This window comes from Dasypus novemcinctus, chromosome 11 (genome assembly GCF_030445035.2).
Source record: "Dasypus novemcinctus isolate mDasNov1 chromosome 11, mDasNov1.1.hap2, whole genome shotgun sequence".
Lineage (NCBI taxonomy): Eukaryota > Metazoa > Chordata > Mammalia > Cingulata > Dasypodidae > Dasypus > Dasypus novemcinctus.
This window is the reverse complement of record NC_080683.1, coordinates 122,342,331-122,363,900: the sequence shown is the minus strand read 5'-3', so window position 1 is coordinate 122,363,900 and position 21,570 is coordinate 122,342,331. Positions and strand designations below refer to the sequence as shown.

The following is a 21,570-nucleotide window of genomic DNA, read 5'->3' as shown; positions in this document are numbered from 1 at the left end:
GGTGGGATTTGGGGATTGTCTCCTTTAGCTTAGCCAGTGCCGCCCTAACGAAGGGAAGCAAATTCTGCGGTGCTCCTTGGACGTCCACTCTGGAGGCTTTGGTCTAAGAACAGACCTCCGGGCCTGACTTCTGCACCTGGACGGCTACATACATCGCCTAAGCTAGAGAAGCCCAGTGACCTTGGGGGCCGGTGGACGTGCTGAGGAGACACGAGCTGGTGCGTTGGCGAAAGCGTTTATCCCCTGAATAGGCAATACCCAGCAGTTGCTCTGGGCAAGGCGCCGTCCTAGACGTGGGCTTCACAGGGACAGAACGGGGGACGTGCGCAGCCCTTGTGGAGTGCGCTCCAGTGGGTCAATGCAGAAACTCTTTATGGCAGAGTCAGTCCCGGTGCCACTTCCCAGTGCTTCCGGAACCTTCCTCTTTGGGTGGGTCTCCCTCAACCCAGACAGCTGCTAAGGAAGCATTGCAGGGTTACTGCTTGCTAGTGAAAACAGCTGAATTATTTTAATAGCTATACAGATTTTTTGAAACTAAGAGAGTTTTTGAAAAGATACAAGTTTTACCTAACTCAATATTGTAGCATTAGGGTTTTTAAAAACAATTCTTTGAGTTCTTGTATTTCAGCTCTGTTTCTTCAGAATCGGGCCCCATTTTTTTTGGGGGGGGGGAAGGGAGAATAAGAATGGCTTATTAATGTCCACCCCACTGCGGAATGCACTTAGGAGCTTTAGAGTGACGCGGGGACCGCGCATTACACCGGGAGTCCACATTTTAATCTGATTAAGACAGTTGCACTCTTCACTGATCCTTTTTGCCATAAGGTTTCTAGAGGACAGTGGTGGGTCTCCCCAGAAGTGTGCCACGCACAGGAGGCAAGAGGGCGGCTGGCAGCAGGTGTGTGGTGAGCGTGCTATGCCCCCGGGCGTGCACCTGGTGAGCACACGTGCTAGCCGCAAGGAGGGGGGGCAGAGCCCAAGGAGCGCCCTGGCTGCGGGTGGACCCTGGTACCCCGAGCCCGCCGCTCTGCTCCCCTCCCCGTCGTCCTCCGGATTCCGCTCTATTAGGAGTTTGGGGACCCACTCTCCACCCACCCACCCGGCCCTTGCCAACACACCTGCTGCTTGGTCCAGGGCTTCCTGTCTTTCCCACTTGTGCCCACAGCGAGGGAGCAGGTGGGGGGTCCTGGGGGCCAGAGGATGTGGGGTTCACTGGCCACATTCTGTGTGGGGTGCTTGGAGAAGGGCAGGCGGTGTGGGGAGTCGGCCACCGTCGCTTCCAGGCCGCCTGCTGGGACACGCTGGGCCCGGAACGGGGTAGTTCCCTGTCCTGGCTCGCACACGGGTGCCGCGGAGGCAGGGGCGGTGCCGCCCGGTCCCGTGCCAGCCTAGTGACGAAGCCTGGCCCTGAAAGGGGGGCGGGGCGGCAATGCTGGGGCTGCCCGCCCCCGCGAGGTCGTGTCAAGTTCAGCACCTGATGGCCCGCGGTACACACTTTACTTTTTGTCTTGCCCCGATGCTTACGTTTTGAGCCACACTTATTCCTCAAGCCAAGGAAAATGCCCGTGTTACAAACATCCTATTTCTTCTCTCGTCAGTAGCCAGGTGCCAGCGTTCGTGCCGGGAGAAACGGGGCCTCTGGGGGTGGAAGAAGGGTCTCTTGCCGGTGGTGTGCTCCTTAGACCCCACCTGGGGCTGTGGGGACCCCAGAATGGGAGGCTTACTGCCTCGCTCCCAGTTTTCCAAACCCCTCTGGCCCGTGCCCGCCTCTGCGCCTTGTTTCATCTGTGACCAGCACTGCTGCCCCCACCCCCGGAAGAAAGGGCCCCTTGTGCACCCCGTTGGCTCTTTTCAGGATGCAAGGTGACGATGAGCGTTGGGAATAGTTCAGTTGGTGAAAAAAACCAGGTACAGAGGACACGTTTGTGACAAGGGTGAATGGAGAATTGGCTGTTCTCGATGCCATCTGGTGCAGGCACATGCGACGGGTTTTGGAGAGAGACCGGTCAGCAGCCCCACAGCTGGCTGTAGTCTCTGATGGATGCAAATTTTGTGTGGGTCACTAATGCACATGGGTAATAAAACATCCGGAGAGGCACACCCTCCTTCCAGCCAAAGGAAAGGGACCCAAAGGCGTTTGTTTTGGGCTTGCTGGTCTGGGACGCGCTTGGGCCCGGTGTCATCGGTGTAGCTGCTGAAATGGCCAAGTGGCTGAGAACACGCTCAGTGGCCTTTCGCCATGAATCGCCTGACCTAACAGGATATGGCAAATAAGTGGACGCCCAGCGTGGAGCTCTGCTCTTCAAATGGAGGGACTCCAAATTTGTCCCATCATCCGTTGATTTTTGGTCACTTTTGGTAGGAGTTTGCTAAATTCAACTCAATGATGCCTGAAAATAGTCATGGCAGATACTGATAGTTGATCTAGAAGTAATTTAAATCTTAGCAAACCACCCCAGGAGTTTCTCTTGTGAAGAAATTGCCCTGCCGATTTGCCTTTCTACCTGCACCCTTCAGGGTGGCCTAGGAGGGGGCAGTGAGATGCAGATGTTATGATAATGATAGTCACTGCAGCTTCGACACTTACACGATTATACTAAACCTGCTAACCGCTGTACTGCAAGCAGGGCCGAAACTCCGTTGAACATGTGGGATCTTCTTGAAGCGACTGGTTCTGTTTTAAGCTTCCTGTGAACATTTTACGACCTGTCACACAGTTGTGCAAATTGAACGACTGTTCTCATTTCTGACGTTTCCAACTAAAGGAGGCAAGGAGAGAGGGCAAGGCCGGGGAGCGGGACGCCGAGGCTCCTGGGAGCGTGGGCCTCTTCCCGGCTGGGGCAGGTCTGGGCGGGGGCCCCCGCCTCTGCAGCATCAGGTTAGCATTTTGTGAGAAGTTTTCCTTCTTCCTGTACAAAGGATGCTCTTTGATATATTGCAGTGGTGGCTTACTTAGGGCACCCCTTGATCGGTCTCGTTGAGAGCCTGCTGACGAATCGGCCCAGGTGGAGGAGCTGACGCATCGATTTTGATTTGCAAAGTGGGGCTCAAGCACGCTTTGCGGTGGGGAGTTTTCCAGAGGCTCTGGACGTGACGTTCTGGAGACTGCGAGGAAAAGCGCTGCCCCAGCCCCCTGTGCTGTTCCTGCTGAAACACGTTTCCCTTCTCGGGGGGCCTGTTCCACGCGTGGGCATTTCAGCTCATCCATAGCTGATCCGTCTCCAGCTGCCCGCGTTGGCTCCTTGTCTTGCGTGATCATTCTACAATTACTTAAAATTAGGAATCTTGTTTGCCTCGCTCATTCTTTTCCCAGGCAAAATATCCCCAGTTCCTTCAGCTGGGCCTCCTATGAGGTAGTTTTCATTTTCATTTTATTAATATTTTCAAGGATCAGGTTGTTCGTGCCTGACCATTACCCCTGGCTTGTGTGTGTTTGTGAATCCTCAGAAATAAACTGATTATTCCCAGCGACCCTTCAGATTACAGCCTCTTACCGACCGAGTTAGACACATTGTGCAGAAGAGGCTTGCTGAGAATGTTTAGGCAGGTACAACTGGAACCGAGTTGGAATGTAGAACAATGTAAAACATTCATTGTGGTGAACACAGCTAGTGAGCTTCTGGTTTGTAGGTGCAAGATGTGTGGGAAGGATAAAGAAGAGGGATGCACTTTCCATCGAAACTTCCATCCTCTATTGAGGTCAAGCACTGCAGAGGAAGCTGTAATTGGGAGAGGCAGGTGTGGGGTGAGAGCAGCACCTGGGAAGAACTAAGAAGGTGCACGGTGACCTTTGGCTGCGGGGACCAGGGCAGACTTGGGGGGTGGGAGGGCTTTGATTAGGTCTGGCCTTTTGGCAAAATGGCCTTGCAGCAATGACGGAAAGTGCCAGAGTGTTTTCACAGGAAGATTCACTTGAAGGCAGCATAAAATGCACAGTAAGGGAAAATTGATAAAAAAAGTTAGAAAGGTTGGGTGATGGGTTCTGAAGAGAGCTTAAGGTGTTTGCATTCCTTAAGATAACGATGGGTATATTGTACTACTTTAAGAGTTTGGTCCCTGATTTTGGCAATTCCATGACTTTATAAATGCAGATAAATAAAATGAGACCGATAAAAGATCTGTATGGAAAGATTCCTATGCAGAACATTCAATTGCACTTATAAATCACATGCTCTATATGTATTTTGCATACGAGGCGAAGATATATATTGGCTTTGAATTGGCATATTATTGCTATCCCTGCCCTAGAAAACCAGCCACCTCAAGGATTACGGCTGTAACTCAGAGGTACAGAACAAGTATTGGTGGAGCAGGGGTTGTTATGATCAAGCCTGGGCCAGTTATTCATACCTTTCCTATGTTCTAGGTTTTTTACCATAAGAATGCTTGACCCCGCCTGTCTAACTCTAACTTAATAATAAATGGCTGCCGTGTTAGTGTGGAGCAATTGACCTTTTCTTCAGTTTGTCATTTTCTATTCATTAAGATGTGCAATGGACACAACCAATCCAAGGTCCACAGAGAAAATGTGGCATTGGTGTGGGAAAAGTGGCCATGGTGGCTGCTGGGTGTGGGGAATGGGAGGAAGAGATGAGATGTGGAGGCGTTTTCGGGACTTGGAGTTGTCCTGCGTGGTGCTTCAGGGACAATTACCGGACATTGTAGATCCTCCCAGGGCCCACAGGATGAAAACGTTGGAGAGTATGGGCTATGATGTGGACCATTGACCATGAGGTGCAGCGATGCCCAGAGATGTACTTACCAAATACAATGGATGTGTTATGATGATGGGAGAGAGTGTTGCTGTGGGGGGAGTGGTGGGGTGGGGGCGGTGGGATTGAATGGGACCTCATATTTTTTGAAGGTAATATTTTAAAAAAATGAATAAAAAAATTAAAAAAAAAAAAACAAAAATCAAAAAACAAAATTACTCTTCTAGATTTTTGTTGTGTTTTTAACTTTCCTGGAAAAAAAAAAAAAGAATTTGTTTATATCTACAAAAACTTGTGTTAGTAGTTTGGTTATTATTTTGTTAAATCTATAGATGGATGTAGAAGGATAAAAGTCTTTCCTCTACTGAGTCATCCAATCCACGAACACTATCTGTCTCCCCAAGTAGTTACACATTCTTTCATATTTTTCTTTTGTTGTGTTTCCCTTACTGATCCTGTTCATGTTTTCTTCTATTTATATTTAAGTATTTCATTTGGGGGGAATTATTCTCAGTATGGTTTTCAAAACATTTGTTTCCAGTTGTATATTGCTTGTTTTTAAACGTATGTTAGCTTTTTGTATGTTCACTTTGTGTCCTGCAACATTAATAAACTCATTAATTCCAGTTATTCGAAAAAAAAAATGGGCATAAAGAGTGTTGGGAAGTATTTCCATGCAGATGGTAATATCACTTTTGAGAATATAATATATATATATATTACAGTATACAATGCCTTTTGTCACATTACCTTATTAATAAAAGGAATATCAGTCATGAAAAATATTCTGACTTTTGATGGAGACTGCCTTTAGTATCTAAGAGGAAACACTCTTCTTTTGATTTGCCTGAACAAACTGCATATAATCCACATAATGAATAGCAAAGGGAATCTTTAAAGAGGTAGGTAGTCCATGGAACAAGTGACTTGGAAGCAGACATTTTCTATTATACGCGATAACTGAGAGCTTATTACAAGTTACTACAGCAAAAGTTAGATGGTATGGTTTCCTGAGCGGGCTCCTTTGATCTGGGGACTCTTCTTTTAACCACCTGTCAATGAACTTATTTTGAATTTAGCTCTAATCACACAGAGGATAGAGGACTCTGTGAGGGAGCAGGAGAGAAGAAACAATCCGGTATTGTAATAAAATAACCGATGCAGTTCGTGATCTTCAATTACTTGAACGTGGTGGAAACACGGGTGTTTCAGTAGCACATGGCAGCTTGCGGCCCAGCCAAGCACTCGCTATCGTTTAGCCTTTGGTGAGGCCTGCTCTGAAGACTTGCCATAGCTGGAGGCTGGCAAAGGAGGTGCGCTCTTGAACTAGAGTCCTCCGTACAGAGATTTCCATTTGAGGAACATACTGACTTGTGCCTGGAGGCTGAGAGGTACAGAGACCATTCTCCAGTCATTATGGTCTGGAAAAAAGGAACTCAGGCCCAGCTCTGTGTGTGCACCAGCCTCAAAGGCTCTAGTAAATCATGCCTAATCAAGAGGACGTTATAGTTCATCAGGTGTTTTGTAAGGAAAATACAATCTCTAGGCTTAGACATACTGAGGAAGAAAGGATCTTACTGGAACACAGATAGTGCCGCCTGTAGGTAAGTGAGGTGCGTGCATTCGTTCGTGGTGTGCATGTGTGCACGTGTGTGTGTGAGGGCGTTCTCCCTGCTCTCTTGTCAACGCCTGCTCACTCATTTGCCTGTGCATCAGGGTTTAGCCGGGCTGATGTGGGCTCAGACCAGCTCTAGAGGAGCCAGAGTGGGACGCCCAGCCTGGAAAGAGGAGTGCCAGGACGATTGTCAGGGCTTTTCTTGGGAGCCAGCATTCTGGAAAAATAAGACATGATGGGGAATGCTCATCTGAGAAGAAAAATGCTCAGTGTTGAATATAATGAGAGAAGAACAAAAATCTCAGTCTACAGAGGATGCCTGCTTGTAAGTTGCATCTCATGGTCTAGTTCTATCAAAGATTTTGATAGATTTTGAGACAATCTAGGAAAAGGTAGAATTCTTTTGGGAGCGAGGCAGGGCACTTGGAAACACAGAGCCCAGATATCAGAGCAGCAATTCCTCCTCCTCTCATATTGTCAGTACACAGCAAAAGGAAACAAACTCTAAATGAAGGAACATGCTTTAAATGGATTTACTTGGGAAACTTCAAGTGTTGATCCTTTTCATTGAATGAAGCAATAATATATCTTATTAGGCTGGGGTTGTGCATTCCCACAATGCTCTTTAAAGACAAAACTGGTGCATTTAAATTTTTTCCTGCAGTTTCCAAAGGGGAAGTATAAAATGTGTCATCCTGCAAAGCATCCTTTTAGCCTTACAGATGATTTGTTCTCTTTGATGATATAAAAGAGATGCATTTGAAAATAGCACCAGGAACCTATTAAAACACAGTTTACTTTTCTGGCTTATATTTTCAATGATGTATTTGTTCTACAAGTCGGTTTATCATCCTGGTCGTTAATTCCCCAGTGTATACTCAGTTTTTATAATACTGATAGCATCTAGTCTGTAATTAGGATTACAAAATAGGATAAATTTTAGTCAGCCCTCTTTTGTTCTTTCCAAATGCCAATTAAATAGAAACCAGAGAGGGTGGACTTGGAAGAAAATCTTCAGGGAGCTTAGACCATACTTGGGCTGTTGCTCAGTTTGTGGACTATTAATTATATACTATTGACAGAGAATGGTGGGAAGGAATAAGTAGAAGCGTGTTCAGATCAAAAACACAAGCACTGCTGCCGAGATTTAATGGATAAAAGGATGAGTGATAGGAAAAAGAAAAAGACAACACAAAAAAATCCGCGTGGGCCCAAGAGGAGACAGAAACCGGTACAGAGTTTCCTAGTATTGGCCACACCAGAAGGACTTCTGCAACCCAGAATCCTTTGGTACGGCATGGGAAGCCCACTAAAGCCTTTAAAAGCAGCTGTGTGCAAGTGCAGTTAATCAAGCCTGTGGCGCTTTTTCCTGGCCCTCCCTGAGCGCATGCTCAGAGCTGTGCCCGGGTCCTGAGAAGGAGAGAAGGGGCGGTTTGGGTTGGAGTCAGAAGTCTGGGATGGGAAGGGTCTTGGTTTCTTTCCCCCAAGATGGAAAGAGCCCACTTGAGCCCCTGCATTTTAGCTGATCTGAGTCCTGACCCTGAGCCCATTTCTTGGTAAAATGGTGATAAGCTTATTTGCAAAGTAAATGGTAAACTCCAATATACTATGCATATGTAAGATTATTTTGTGATAAAATACTCAATTTTTGATTCCAGGGTTTAGAAAAGAATTCAAAGTAAAAAAAATTAAATAGAATTCAGGCGCTTTGGACCACTTTATGTAGAAGCTGAGATTACCTTAGATTTGGGTCTTGGGTAGTAAAATGAGGACTGGATATGCAAACTGGCATGCTTATTAAATGGTAAAGCCTTTCTTGTAAGTTTAAAATGGAAGAAAAATTCTGGAATCTTTCAAAAATAGGACTTTATAAAGGTGGGGCAGAGCCTGTAAGCACCAAGATGATGATTTTTGGGGTGAATTCTTAGATTCATTTCCTTGAGAAGCCGCAGGTTGCCGTGCAGGGCACGTTTCAAATGCCAGGATTCTTACAGCAAATTGTAAAAATTCTGTGTGCCGCTGTGAAACATCGCGCGGTTCAGATGCTGACAGATGCGGGGGCAACATAACATCTGTAACATCCGTTCACCGTGAGAAGGGGCTCGAGCCTGATGTCAGCCATACCGGGCGTTAGTTAAAAAGGCATCGGGTGATCTTGTTTTTAACCATTTTTAGCCGCAAACCGCTGATTCTCTGGAATTACGCATGATTATATTCTGTTTTGTGATTTGAAATGAAAGGTGGGAAAGGTCCGCTAAAGGGAACTTTAGAAATCACCATTATTTTTATAGGACCGGGCAATTGCCATTTCGAAGCGTTCCAGCCCAATGTGGTGTTTGCTGCTCTGCTGAATAGATACGGGATGGAAAGATTCCTGGGGCCCGGGTGTTTTCATGCTCCAGTTGAGAGGTGCTCCACGAGGACCTAATTAATAAGGAAAGGCGTGTCCGCCGCGGGCGGGGGGCGTCTGACAATTAAGTCCCACCCGAGGCCCCCGCCCCTCCGCAGCAGCGGCTCCCGCAGGCCTGAGCCGGCCCCCCGCACCGCCGGCCCCCGCACTGCGCTTCGCTTTTGGCTGTTTAGCAATCACCCGGATGGAAAAAAAGAGTCCTGTTTGGGGAAATTACGTTAAAAATAAAGCTCAGAAACTTGGGCAAGGAGCGTGCTTCCTCTCGGCACCTGGAACACGTGACCCCCGGGAAATTCGGGGTACTGTGGCGGGGGGGTCACTGGGGCGCCTGAGCGCAGGGCTGTGCCAAGGCTCGGCTGCGGGAGGAGAGGGCCCGGGGGGGTCCTCCCCCACCTGGGCCCGGGTCGCCCCCGCACGCCCTCCGCACGCGTCCACGCCGCCCACCGCCACCGGGCGTACCCCGGGGCCGCACGCGGGGTCCCGCTCCCGCCGCCCCGGGCGCCCCTCCCCCGGGAGGGCGGTGACGTCTCCGCCGGCTCCAGCTGCGCGACAGGAAATGCGCTCGCTCCCCCTCCTTCCTGCCCAGGGAAAGTGGGGCGCCCCGGCGGGGCCCGGGCCCAGATGCGCGGCGCCCCCGCCGCCCCCGGCACCCCCAGAGCGGGTGCGGGAGAAGGGGGGTGCGCGCGGGGCCGCTGCCGGGGCGACCCCCAGCGCCGCGACCCCCGGCCAGCCCCGCGACCCCCGGCCCCCCGCCTGGCCGGGGGTGCAGGCCCGGGCGCTGCCGCAGGGAGGGCTGCCGTGCGGGAGGGCGGGGGGCCGTGTAGACGGAAGATGCTCACCTTGGCCTGGGGCTGGGCCCTGCATTTAGTATGCGCCGCGTGGATGGGCTTTCGCTCTCTCTCCTGTATTTCTTCTCTGCAGGTGGACTTAAGCTGAGGCAGGCGGGGAATCCCGGCTCTGTGATAGGGCTTCGAGTGGCCTGAATAATCTTCCGAGTGCCACCTGAGCCCCGGGAGTCGGTGGAGGCCCTGTCCTCAGGGGCTGGAGTCGGGGGAATGTGGCCTCTCCTTGGGCAGTCACCAGGCTGGCCTCTGGGCGGGCTCTGGGCTGGGTCTGAGCTTGTTCTTCTGACCCCCACGCCCAGATGCCAAAGGTCACCAGGCGGCCTGCGGGGTTTCCGCCACAGTCGTCCCAGAGAGGGCTGAAGCGGTGAAAACATCACTTAGCAGCGCACAGCAAACCTCGAGGCGTACCCCAGGTTGGAACAGACACTGTCACCTGCCTTCTGTGCTTTTATAATTGCTGCCAAAACGTTTCCCTTAAAAAAAAAAAGGTCGCCGTGGGCTCCTTAGATGTGTGTACGGGGACCACGCCGTTTCTTCTGGGAAACTTGAACGCTGATTTACGCCCTAAGGAAGTTAAGGGGTATTTGAGTGCATTTGGAAGAAGAGCTGCAGGTCTTAAAAGGCTCCTGTTTGGATAGCCCTTGGCTCTGCCAGAACACAGTCCCCAGGACTTCTCGGACCCAGGAGCTGCCTGGAGCTGGTGGGGGAGCACACTTGCTCGGTGGTGTGCACTGCACAGGCTCATTTTGTACAGACGTTCCCCACGGGACGGTAAAGGAAGTCAGAGTTAGGAGGCGAGGGAAAGCTGGGCTCGGGGGGTTGTGTCACAGTCCAAGGCACATGCGTGGATTTGGGGGGAGGGGTCTCTGCTGCCAGCGAAGCCACTTTGTAACACTGAAAAGCTCTGTGTGAGAGCAAGTTATTTTTTCGGGATGACTTGCTTCTCCCTTCTTTCCCATATGGGAAAACCATCCCCAAGGTGCATCCGAGGTCAGGAGGACAGCTAGCTGTTCAGTGGACAGTAGCTCTTGGGGCTCTGGTCCCCTGCTTTTAGGCCAGGCTGGACACTTCTAACCTTGGCGTGAGGAAAGTATCTCTTAGCACTCTTAGGGGAAGGGTCAGTTACCCTAGAGCTGCCTTCACAGCAGTCCTGTTTCAATGCAGCGTCTCGCTAGAGGGGCTAAGTGGGGTGTTGAGATGGATTAATTGACTCTCCCGGCAACCGGGAGATGAGCATGCTGCTTTACGAGAGCTGCCGTGGGGCTTCCCCTGCAATGCCTCGTGTGGACTTCTAGAACTCCTGTCATTCCTGTCACTTTAGCCCAGAGCCCACAGCTCATCTATGTTTGGGTCTGTCCATGAGCTGCTAAGCAGCTGCCTCGGGTGGGCCCTTCATGCTGCAGAAGAACGTTGCGCCTTGACAGGGACCCCAACTGCTGTCCCGACTGGGGTACGTGGGGGAGCCTTTACTTCCCAGCTGAGCTGACTCTGCTTGGAGGAGAATCCTAGAATTATCAGTGAAACCTTAGCATTATAACTCAAAGTATCAAGAGTATTTGCAAAGGACTTGCCAGCCTCCGGCCCAGCTTTCCCAGTGAACTCATCAGCAAGGGTGGAGGTGGCCTGTGTGTGGCTGGACCCCCAGTTCCTAGGAGAGCCCCCAGCCCCCCACATTGCTCGAAAAAGAGGGCATTCTGCTCTTCCTTATATTTATTTCCCTGGACCAGAATTTCTAAATTCTTTTGTTAAATGGTTTAAGCTCAGCAGAAATTTTCAATGAAATGTAAACATAGAGCATTTGTGCAGTAAATGTTTATTAATTTCAAAAAAATATGGAAAGTGGTATGATATTTAGGCATTTTGCAATCCCAGACCTTTCTTTCCCCTTCTAATAATTTCCAATCCTTTTTTTCATCTAACTAGACCCATTTCTTTTAAAGGTTTATTTTATTTATCACCCCTTCCCTTTGCCGCTTGCTTGCTGTCTGCTCTCTGTGTTCATTTGCTGTGCATTCTTCTGTGTCTGCTTGTCTCCTTTTGTTGCCTCATCTTGCTGGGCCAGCTTTCCACGGGCGTGGGCTGTCTGCTCTCTGCGGGCACAGGCCATCAGCTCTCCGCAGGCGCAGGCCAGCTTGCCTTCACAAGGAGGCCCTGGCACGCGAACCCAGGCTTCCCGTATGGTAGACGGGGGCTCAACTGATGGAGCCACAGCTGCTTCCCTAGACTCATTTTTAACATAAGCTCCTGGTACTCATTGTTTGACATTTAGGGAGGCTAAAGAGCAGCCGGCTAGAATTGGAATTGTTTTAACTAGCACTTAGCCCTAAGGCTCTACATAGCAGTTTGAGGTCCAGAGATTCTTTGAGCTCTTAGACATGCATTATATTTGACCATTTATTGCCTAACAGGGTAGATCAACTCTTGTGCTGATACAGCCCTCCCCTCCCGTAGCCTCCCTTCTGCTGTCTCACTCCCTGTTTATTTTCTTCTATACCGGTTGTATTTTTTAATTTTGGACTTTCCCTTTGGGGCATGGCAGCTCAAAGGTGAAGTACCTGTACCTGGTTGAGGGAATGGAGGAGAACAGAAAAGTGACATTTCTCTCACCCACCTCTTTTGTTTTTAATAACCTGGACCATTCAGGAAATGGGGGTGGGGGAGAAAAGGGCCCTGCCTGTCCCCAGGGCCTGTTGCTGGGTCTGTGACCTGGGTAGCCCCCCAGTACCCGTGCTCAGAAGGGCCCTGTGTGTGGGCAAATGCTCTGCCGTCACTATCTTGAAACTCTTAGTCATTTTTGAACAAGAGGCCCTGCCTTTTCAGGTCACATCAGGCTCCTCAAATGCTGTGGCTGATCGTGGTAGCCGAGCTCAACATTTGTTTGTGACCAACTGAGTGACTTGACTGTAGAAATTAGAAACTTTGATTTTCCTCCTGAAAACATCATCGGTCTGGTCGTAAGCCCCACTTGCCTTATCTTGCTGAGGTGCAATTAAGTGAACAACAGACTGAGTAAGATTTCAGAGCCATTCTGTAATTAGCTCAATTAGAATATTATTTGGAACTGATCATAAATGACCTGTTAAAAAAAACAAGTTTCGCGGGTGTTCACTCTAGCAGAGTGAAAATCTTATGGACTGTAGGAGTTTGACGCTAACGAAGTGACCCTTCTCTCTTATCTTCTTCATAGCTTCGGTTATATTTTGGTTGGTGTTTAACTATTCAATATTTAACTATTAAATATTGCTCCTTGTTATCAGTGGTGTAATTATTTACTTGCTAGTGATTTCCTGATAATATGCATTATGCCAGATAATGGGCAGGATTTATACTAAAGCTTGCATCTTGGTTTTCTGGAGAGCACAGAGGAGCATGTAGCAGGAGGGCACGCACCGGCGGAGGGAGCTTGCTGTGGGCATTGTCCCCTGCCCTTGCCTCTAAGGACAAGGCAGTGTTTTCATAAAAATCTACATTTAAGGCCCTTTGGGGACACGAGTTTCATCATTCTTGTTGAGAGCCAGTTCTGTTGCTCAATAAGATTTGTAGCTGCGAAGGAGAGGACAGAGTGCCTTTGGGGGGTGTGGGAAGCAGAGCTGGGCTGCTCGCTGGGACGCTGGCGTGACCACCCTCTAGCTGTATGACTTTGGGCAAGTTATATCATTTCCCTTAGCCTCAGTTTCCTCGTCTGTAATATGGGCATTCTCCTAAAACGGATCTCAGAGACTGTCATGAGGATTAAATGAGTTAATATATGCAAAGTACTTGGTAGACAGCAAGCAACCAATAAATGCTACGGAAAAGGAAAAAGAAGCCCGGGCCATTCTGGATGTTCTTTCTTAAAACTCGATTTAGTTGTTGACACGTTTGTGCTGTTTTTAGTAAATGCTCCTTGAGCACCGTTCGCTGCCACCCTTAAGGCCATCGCGGTCCCGTGAGGGAACTGGCTTGTAATCCAGCGTCAGGCTGTCGGGGAGGAGCAGAGCTGCCGGGCGCCGGGGACTGGGAGGCTGGGAGGGGGAGGGCGAGAGGGTTCGTTCCTCGGCTGACCCCAGAGGGGTCCGGAGGCACCCAGAACCTCCAGGACTGCGGGGCGGGGGTCCGGGAAGCCGTGGGTTTAGGTATGGCGTTTGGGAGAGGACGGCTGAAGCCGGAGGGCCAAGGGGGAGACCACGAACAATGGGTTGAGGTCTCCGCAGAGGCCGGCGCTTGAGGAGGTCGACCAAGAAGGACTGGAGGAAATGCGGGAGAGAGCAGAATTAGACGCCAGGAGAACCCAGCCTTTCCCCAGGACGGGTGCAGGCAGAGAGCACGGGGTGGAGATGAGTCGGAACTGAAGAGTGAGTTCCTCTAGGTTTTGCTGTGTCAGCCCTGACCGTCGCTACATGTGGAGGGGATATTTACATGAGGCTCGCATGTCACGTCCTAGAACTTACCAGGAAGTCGTCCCTTCCTCTCCGTCCAGTCCCTTCACGCGAGGGCACGCTGCTGGATCGATGAGAGTCTTCACTTGGGAGCAGCAGGAGACACCCGTCCATCCTCGTAACATCAGAATCCGATGGAGCTGGAGTTCACCCTAATAATGAAAAAAACAACAACGACTGAGCACCAGGCACCTGCCTAGGCTCTTAAATGTGTTGAATGATTCAGTCCTCGTATCGTCGCACTGCCTGTCCTTAGTGCTTTCTGATCATATGGGGCAGGGCTGTTCTGCTCATTGTATAGAGGCAAACGCTGAAGGGCAGAGCGGGAGGGTCATGTCCGCTGCCCCATCTCCTACGCCGCGGCGCTGGCGTCCACCCCAGGCAGGCCAAGCCCTTCCTAGGGCGGGTCTCCTGCTGCTGGGTATGGCTAAGTGGGTGCTTGCTGGGCACATGGGCGAATGAAGGAAGGAATGCATTTGGGACAGAGGCCTCTTCCAGATCAGCCAGTCTGACTTCCACAGGCTTATTCTTCCTGCTTGTGGCTCGTGCCTTCCACTCTCAAAGGAGGCCCATTCTGCAGTCACTTCATGGAATGGTCGTGCTGCTGAGGTCTGGGAGTGGAAGGCGTGCTGGGAAGCTGTTTCCGGGGAGCTGGGGGGCTACCGGGGAAGCTAGGACCTTGCTGATGTGCGTTCTGGTTCCAGCTGTTGGGGCTAACATCTGGAACCCCTGCCTGTCATCTGGTGGAGAGAGGGCGCACCACAGGGCTGAGCCGCCAGCCGGCCGCCCTGCGACCTGCGCTGGACCCAGGCCAGCTCCGGGGCCCGTGACCTCTGGAGGCCCAGGCTTGAGAGATGCCAGCATCACTAGGTGACAAAGAAGAATCAGAATACAACCAAAGGGACGTTATTCTTTCATTGGCTCTACTTCTTGGCTCTACTTCTGCAACCTTAAGTAGCAGTTATGCAACATGGGGCAACAGTTCTTATCTTTGGAGATGACCTAAATGGTAAAGGAAAATGTTGGTTGAATTTCTAGAAAGATCGAGAAACTGCATCTTTACAATGAAACAGGATCACTCTATTTGGTGAAATTAACTGCCACTCTAGAAACACTTTTTAAAAGTTTATTTGTGCTAAGGGCATTAAAAATGTCCTTAGAAACCTCTCCATGTTTAGCCAGAATAAAGAAAATGCAGAATGCTTTTAATCCCTGCAGCTACATCTTTTGACTGGATGATTCTCAGAGAAATTTCTGCCTTCTTTGAGCACTAAGCTCCTTTGCTTTTACTTAAGTTCAGTGCTCAGGGTGGAGTTGGCATGTATTTATGTTAGCTGAGAATCGTCACACTAAATGTGAAAAGAGGAGAATGAGGCCCACATCAAGGTAGCTTTCTTTTTTTTTAATTAAGTAAACTTATGATTACCAATATTTTAAAATTCTCCTTTACCATGCTTGCATGGATAATGTATATTGCATTTTGTTTCTTAGAGCTTAATAGGTTTGAGCATGGAGTTTATTTGTTGAAGGCTAATGAAAGGGCATTTGTAAAAGTGAATTTTGGGTAGAGTAATCATAAGTTTATCCATATTAGAAAGTGCGTCAGAGCACTGTGGTTCCACAGAGGCCGGCGTGGGAAGGCGGCTCGTTGAGGCCTGGGTTTAAGCCGTTTATGGATGTTCCTAATTTGAGCTGCAGCAGGGAAAGCATGGTCCTCAGCTGACCAGTGAGTACCAAGATTTATTTTGATAATTTTTAAAGCACAGCTATGAGTCAGATATTAAACTCTAAAGCTCTGAAATTGATGACAAGGACAGCAGAGGCCCCCTCACATGTTTCGCCCTAGAGCGGGCAGCAGTACTGGTTTCGAGCTTTCATTTTGTTGACTTGACTTAGATCTTGTCTCTCCCGAAAGGAGAGTTGAGGTGCTCACTGTGTGAAGGACTGGAGCGGGAGGACGTCTCAACTGGGGAGAGAAAGGGGCTGGGTGGGGCCTGGGGCTGACGAAAGGAAGAGACGAGGGGAACCATCTCGAGTGTGTGGCGGAGAAGTAAAACAGCACGTGTGAACAGGCCGTGCGGAGGAGCCCAGGAACGGGTTCACTCTGAAAAACGTGTCGGCGGGATGACTGGTCTGGGGACTTCGGTGAAATCACTTTTCTGCCATCCCTTTTCTCTAAATTATTGGAAGGGGCTCCCGGGCTGAGTCGAGGCCCTCCCCCTTGGCTTCGCCGGGCTCGTCCTTCCTGAAATGCCTGCCTTTGCTCGTCCCCCAACCCCGGAAGCGCGCCGTGCTGTTGGCCGGGCGATGCGGCGCTGTTTGCAGAGTGCTCTGTTTTGATAGCTGCGGTTCGGGGTGTCTCGCTGGGCATGACCTGACCCTTGGGGAAACAGCTCTGAAACAGCGGCGGGCCTCGAGGCGGGGTGCTCCCAGAGGTGCTTGGTAGCGTCCAGATTTGAAACCGAGGCTGAGGGTGGGAGCAGCTTCTGCCCGGGACCCTCTCGGAGGCCCTTCCTCGATGCAGGTGTGCTGTAGAGAACGAGTGAGGGGGGCTGCGGACAGGAGGGCTGGAGAGGGGAAGTCGAAAGACAAGTCATTTCATGACTCAAGTTCTCAACACCTCAGACAAATGTTAGGGCTTCGAGGGTGCCTGAGAACTAGAGTTCATTTACCGACCGCACCGGGCGGTTATTTTGGAGCTCGCTTTGCATCGCCGCCTGTGCTTTTTGGTCCTCTGTAGAGTCAGGTCAAAGGTTCATGGCAGCTCTGGGGTGCACCTATCAATCGAAGGTGATTCCAGGAGTCTTATTTAATACGATAAAGTCTAAAATGTGAACCTGTTCCCGTCGTTGGGAAAAGACGTTATGTCTCCTGTATCGTCCCCGCGAATTTGGAATTCCCATGCACTGAGCCGTCGCTGTCCGCTGTGTACCTTTCAGGCAGAAATCCCACGTGCAGCCACCGACAGCAGCTGCTGGCCCCTCCCCAGCGCTTCGCCAGGATCTGTGCGCAGAAAATTTTGAGGGAAATTTAAAAGTGGGCTCGGGTGAGTAAGTCACTCTTTTGCTTAGATCAGGTGACGTCGGTTCATGACTTTTATTGTAATTAGCATGTCCTATTTTTTTTTATAGCAAGTAGATGGATAACCTCAAAGAAGAGCCCATTAGTGATACAACCAATGGTACATAAGATACGAAACCGGTACTTAACTTTCGCTTACTTATGTCTCGACTCTTAGAATAAGAGTAGGAGAGAAATGATCATCTAACCAGATCTAAAATTTTGAGGGATGTAGGTTTTGCCTTGTGATAGCCTAACTAATAACCATTTCATATTAGGAGAAACATATTTAAAATCAAGTTAACTTAAACCACACTATTGCCCATAAGATTGACTAGATCCCCTGCTCAAAGCAGAAACTTTTGGGAAACTAAAAAATATGTGTCCTTCTATGTGGAACGGGTGTAGCTCGTGGTTGAGCACTTGCTTCTGTGTACGAGGTCTGGGTTCAGTCCCTAGTACCGCCCTAAAAAAACGTATCCTTCTGATGAAAGAATGTGCATTATCGTATGCTAGAGAATGAGAACGCGAGTTTCTTTCAACATAGAGATGATGTTTGCTGCTATTTATTAACTTATTTAATGAATATTTCTGAGTGCCTGCCGTGTGTCAGGGGCTGGCCAACAGTTGGGGAGCAGGCAAGGTGTGCTCCAGCCCTCCCCGCGACACCTCTGCGTGAACCTGACACTCACAGGCGCAGACTGGCAGGTTGTGGTTATGATGCTGGGAGAAGCACAGCTGGGGCTGGGTCTCCTTGGGGAGACGGGCAGATTTTGGGAAGAAGCGGTGGCTCGAGCAGAGCCGAGTCAGGAGGGCCCTGGCCCACCCTGGTCTGGGCAGCAGCTGTGTGGCGGGTGGGTCGCAGGGCAGAAAGAAACTACAGGAACATGGGGTGAGGCTGGGACATGGCAGGAGCCAGTGCACGCCGGGTCTCACGGGCCCGTTGGGGAGCTGGCCCTTTATCCTGGAGCTGCGGGGTGCTTTCCAGCAGGGGATGACACCAGCAGATTGGCGTTGAGTGTCAGGCAAATGGAAGGGTGACAAGAGTGGAAGTGGACACAGTCGAGAGGCGGCTGAGCACTGCTCTGGAGGAGCAGGTGGGCTGGAGGTGGAAATCTGGGAGCCAGAGGCGAGTGGATGGAGCCGGAAGAGGAGAGGAGCTGGTGAGCCTGGAGAGACGCGGGCTCTGAAGGCCCGACCCAGGGATGCGCGGCGGAGGAGGTCTGAGCGGTGCGGCGTCCTGGGGCCCAGGCGGCGTCTTCAGTGCGTGCTTGGTTTCATTTCCTCTGGCGGCCCCGCTCCCGGGGTTCTCGTGAATCCCCGTTCTGACCGCCGAGCTCTCACAGTCTTGCCCAGTTTCATTTCCTGCATGTTACCTTCCAACTGTACTGCCGGGGCCTGAAGGTACCTCCAGCGCCGTGGGCATGTCCAGAAGCACCAAGCAGGGGAGACGGCGGCGTTCACATTGCCCAAAGAAAATCCTCACTTGAGAGGGACAAATGCCATAACGTTTAAATTTTCCATCCCGCGTGTTACTGATACATGGGCTGTTCTCCTCAATCGGGCTTTTAAAATGAAACATTGTTGGTGTTTTGGATGCCGTTTGGGGCGTTTGTGGACCTTGACCAGGTCCCTCTTAGAGGACCTGGTTCCCTGGGTGTGCACCCACTGTGGGTGGGACATTCCTTTGATCAGGCTGCTCCACGAGGGCAGGTCTTGTCCTCTTACTAGAGTCCATTATAAATGGGAAAATACAGAAAGAAGGGACCACAGAGAGGGAGAGAAACCCCCAGAACCTGAAGGAGTCCTGGAAGGCAGAAGCTGAAATCAGTGGAACCCAGAGAGAGAAAGCCCCGGGAGCAGAGAGAGAGCCAGAGGGAAGCCAGGAGGGAAAGCGGCGGGCACAGTGGAGGAGAGGGACAGCAGATGTGCCATGGGGCACTGCCACGGGCAGGAGCCCAGGCTCGCTGGCGGCCGGGGTCCAGGCAGAGAGCTTTGCTGGATGCCCTGCTTTGGACATCTTTCTCAGCCTCGGCACTGTAAGCTTATAACTTAATCTTCATGGTAAAGCTAACCCATTTCTGGTATGTTGCCTTGGCGGCATTGAGCAAACTAAAGCACCTTGGAAGTATCCAAATGATGCCGTAGATGCAACTTGGCTTTTAATTAGGAGCACGCCCTGTGATCGTGGCCCTCTTCCTAGGTCAGGTGGCAGGGTGCCAGTGAGTAGGAACCGCTGGCCTCGAGGAGCTAAGAGGACACAGGTGAGCAGGTGGAGGTGCACATAGCTACTGAGCAAGACGGGCGCAGCCACGAGACGAGAGGGGTCATGACCAGAGGGGCAGGGATTCCTGGAGGGGTTTGTGAATTTCCACCTGAAGAGTTTCGGGTGCCTTGGAGACACGGATGTGTGATCACTGGTGTTGGCCTGTGTCCAGAAGGAGATGTGAAATCACTTGTCGCCTCTCCTGGGGTCTGCAGGTGTGGCGTCCTTTAATGAGTCATTATGGCTTCCTTGGATGGTGACACATCTATTAGAGATAGATATTTTGGCTGGCCTGGTAATTAAGAAAATGCAAATTACGTGTTCGGCAGACGCGTGGAAGCTGCGTGTTGAAGAAAAGCATGTCTAGAGGCTGCTGAAGTGGTCTTTCCGCTCTCCACGGGTTTCACACTTGGGTTCTGTAGAGCTTGGCCTTTAGTAGACTCCATTAACTGGAAAGTGAAGATTAGTTGTTTTTTTTTTGGGGGGGTGGGTGGGTACCGGGGTTGGGGATTGAACCTATGACTTGTATGTGGGAGGCTGGCATTCAACCACTGAGCCACACTGGCTCTCCTGAGTTGGCTTTTTCATCTTTTTGCTTGTTGTTTGTTTTCTGTTTTGTTTTTAGGAGGCACGGGGAACCAAGCCTGGAACTCCCATGCGGGAAGCAGGCGCTCCGCCTCTTGAGCCACATCCTCTCCCATCGTTTTTATATAGTATACAAGATCGCTTAATTTTCTTAGGGGCCGTGACTTGTAGGGTGCAGGAAGAAGTGAAGAAGTCTACCTTTTCCATAGATAAGTTTTTTTTTGGTCTTGGCAAAACTTTGAAATTCAAAGAAGTGTGCCTTTGACATTGACATCAAGCACTTAGCTTCCTCCCACCCCTTCTCTTCAGTGGCCCTGAAGACACAAACGACCAATATTTAGCCCTGAGTCTTTGATGGCTATATTTAATTCCAACCTGAACTACTCCCTCAATGTTTTCTACTTCTGAATCACCACCATTTCCTTCCACCCGAAGGTTCCAGCCAACGATTAAGTACCTGTTCCGATGCTGTCATGGGGCTGGGAGGTGTGTGTCATGAAAGGTGAATCTGTTCCACCCCCATCCTCAGGGGTTTACAATCCAGTACTGGAAATAGGACGAGCTTAACTAACTCATGTAGCAGGAGACAGAGCATGCACAACAAGGCATAAACCAAAGAAGGTGGAAGTTCAGAGGGAGAGTACAGCAACTGTGGGAACCAAGAGAGCTTGGAGGGAGGAAGCGGTCTTTGCCCATCTTTGGAAACCGAGATGGGATTGGAAGGTGGCATTCCCTGTGGAGAGAATGTCATGAAAGTGGAGTCACCCCATACAGTTATCCAAGAGTGGGGTGTTGCTGAACCTTTGCGAGTATCATTTATCCCATGGTCTGTGTGAGCTATCATGGACCAGGATATTTCAATGGTGCCCCCTACAGTTGTGCAGCATGGTGCCCATGAGGAAAGCCTGGAGGCTGGACACTCAGGGTGAGGTCAGGACGCAGGGAGGGCAAGCCTGGCTTGTGTTGTGATGGGTCCTGAGTGGGACAGGGAGGTGGTTTTGCCCCTTTCGTTGGGTTGGTAGACCAGAAGGCCTTTCACCCATGAATTCTCTCATTCAGTTAATAAAAGTGAGCTGTGGAAGACTTTTGAGTGATGGAGTGGATTGAAGTTTCAGAAACTTAATAATTGGCATATCTCTACAGTGAAATGACTTGAGAAGTTACTAGACTTGAGCTGGGTTTAAGGGAGCTTCGCAGTGAAGTTGGAGGGAAATCCGAAACGGGCGCTTTGGGGCCACCAGATTAGCCCTGCCCTGCTCCCAGCCCACCCTCGCCTCCCTGTGTCTTCACTACTTCCTCACTTTGCCGGGACGCTCATTGTTTGAGCGCTCATCTGGCATCCTTGTGTGTGAGCTTCGCTAGACCGTCACCTTCCTTCCACCACCGGGTCGTGTCCCTCTGCACGCCACTGTGCTGTCCACAGCCCGTGGCCCTCTCCTGAGAGCACAGGTGGACAGCTGGGTGCTGCCCGCTGTTGGTTTCTGGAGTGTGACTCCCTTCTTTCGCTCCAGTGCCGTGAATCAGGAGGTCAAGGGCACCCTCCCCAGCCAGGCGGTCGGAACAGAAGCGGGGCTGAGCGCGGTGTCTGAGCGGCAGGGTGGTGGCGGCGAATTCCGGGCATTCATTCGGCGGGCTGGCCGGGTGCCCCGGGGGTCAGCG

The 21,570-nt window shown here is 50.6% G+C and overlaps 1 protein-coding gene across 5 annotated transcripts in view; it reads left to right on the top strand.

Annotated features, from left to right (window-relative positions):
• HIVEP2 (HIVEP zinc finger 2) overlaps positions 1 to 21,570 on the top strand; it is a 172,794-nt gene that overhangs the window by 9,055 nt on the left and 142,169 nt on the right. The window contains exon 1 of one of the 5 annotated variants that reach the window (XM_058307571.2): positions 16,901 to 17,046. The exons of the other annotated variants lie outside the window; for them this stretch is intronic. The gene's annotated coding sequence lies outside the window, so the exon portion shown is untranslated. Of the gene's footprint in view, positions 1 to 16,900; positions 17,047 to 21,570 lie in introns of those variants that run through there. 5 annotated transcript variants of the gene reach the window in all.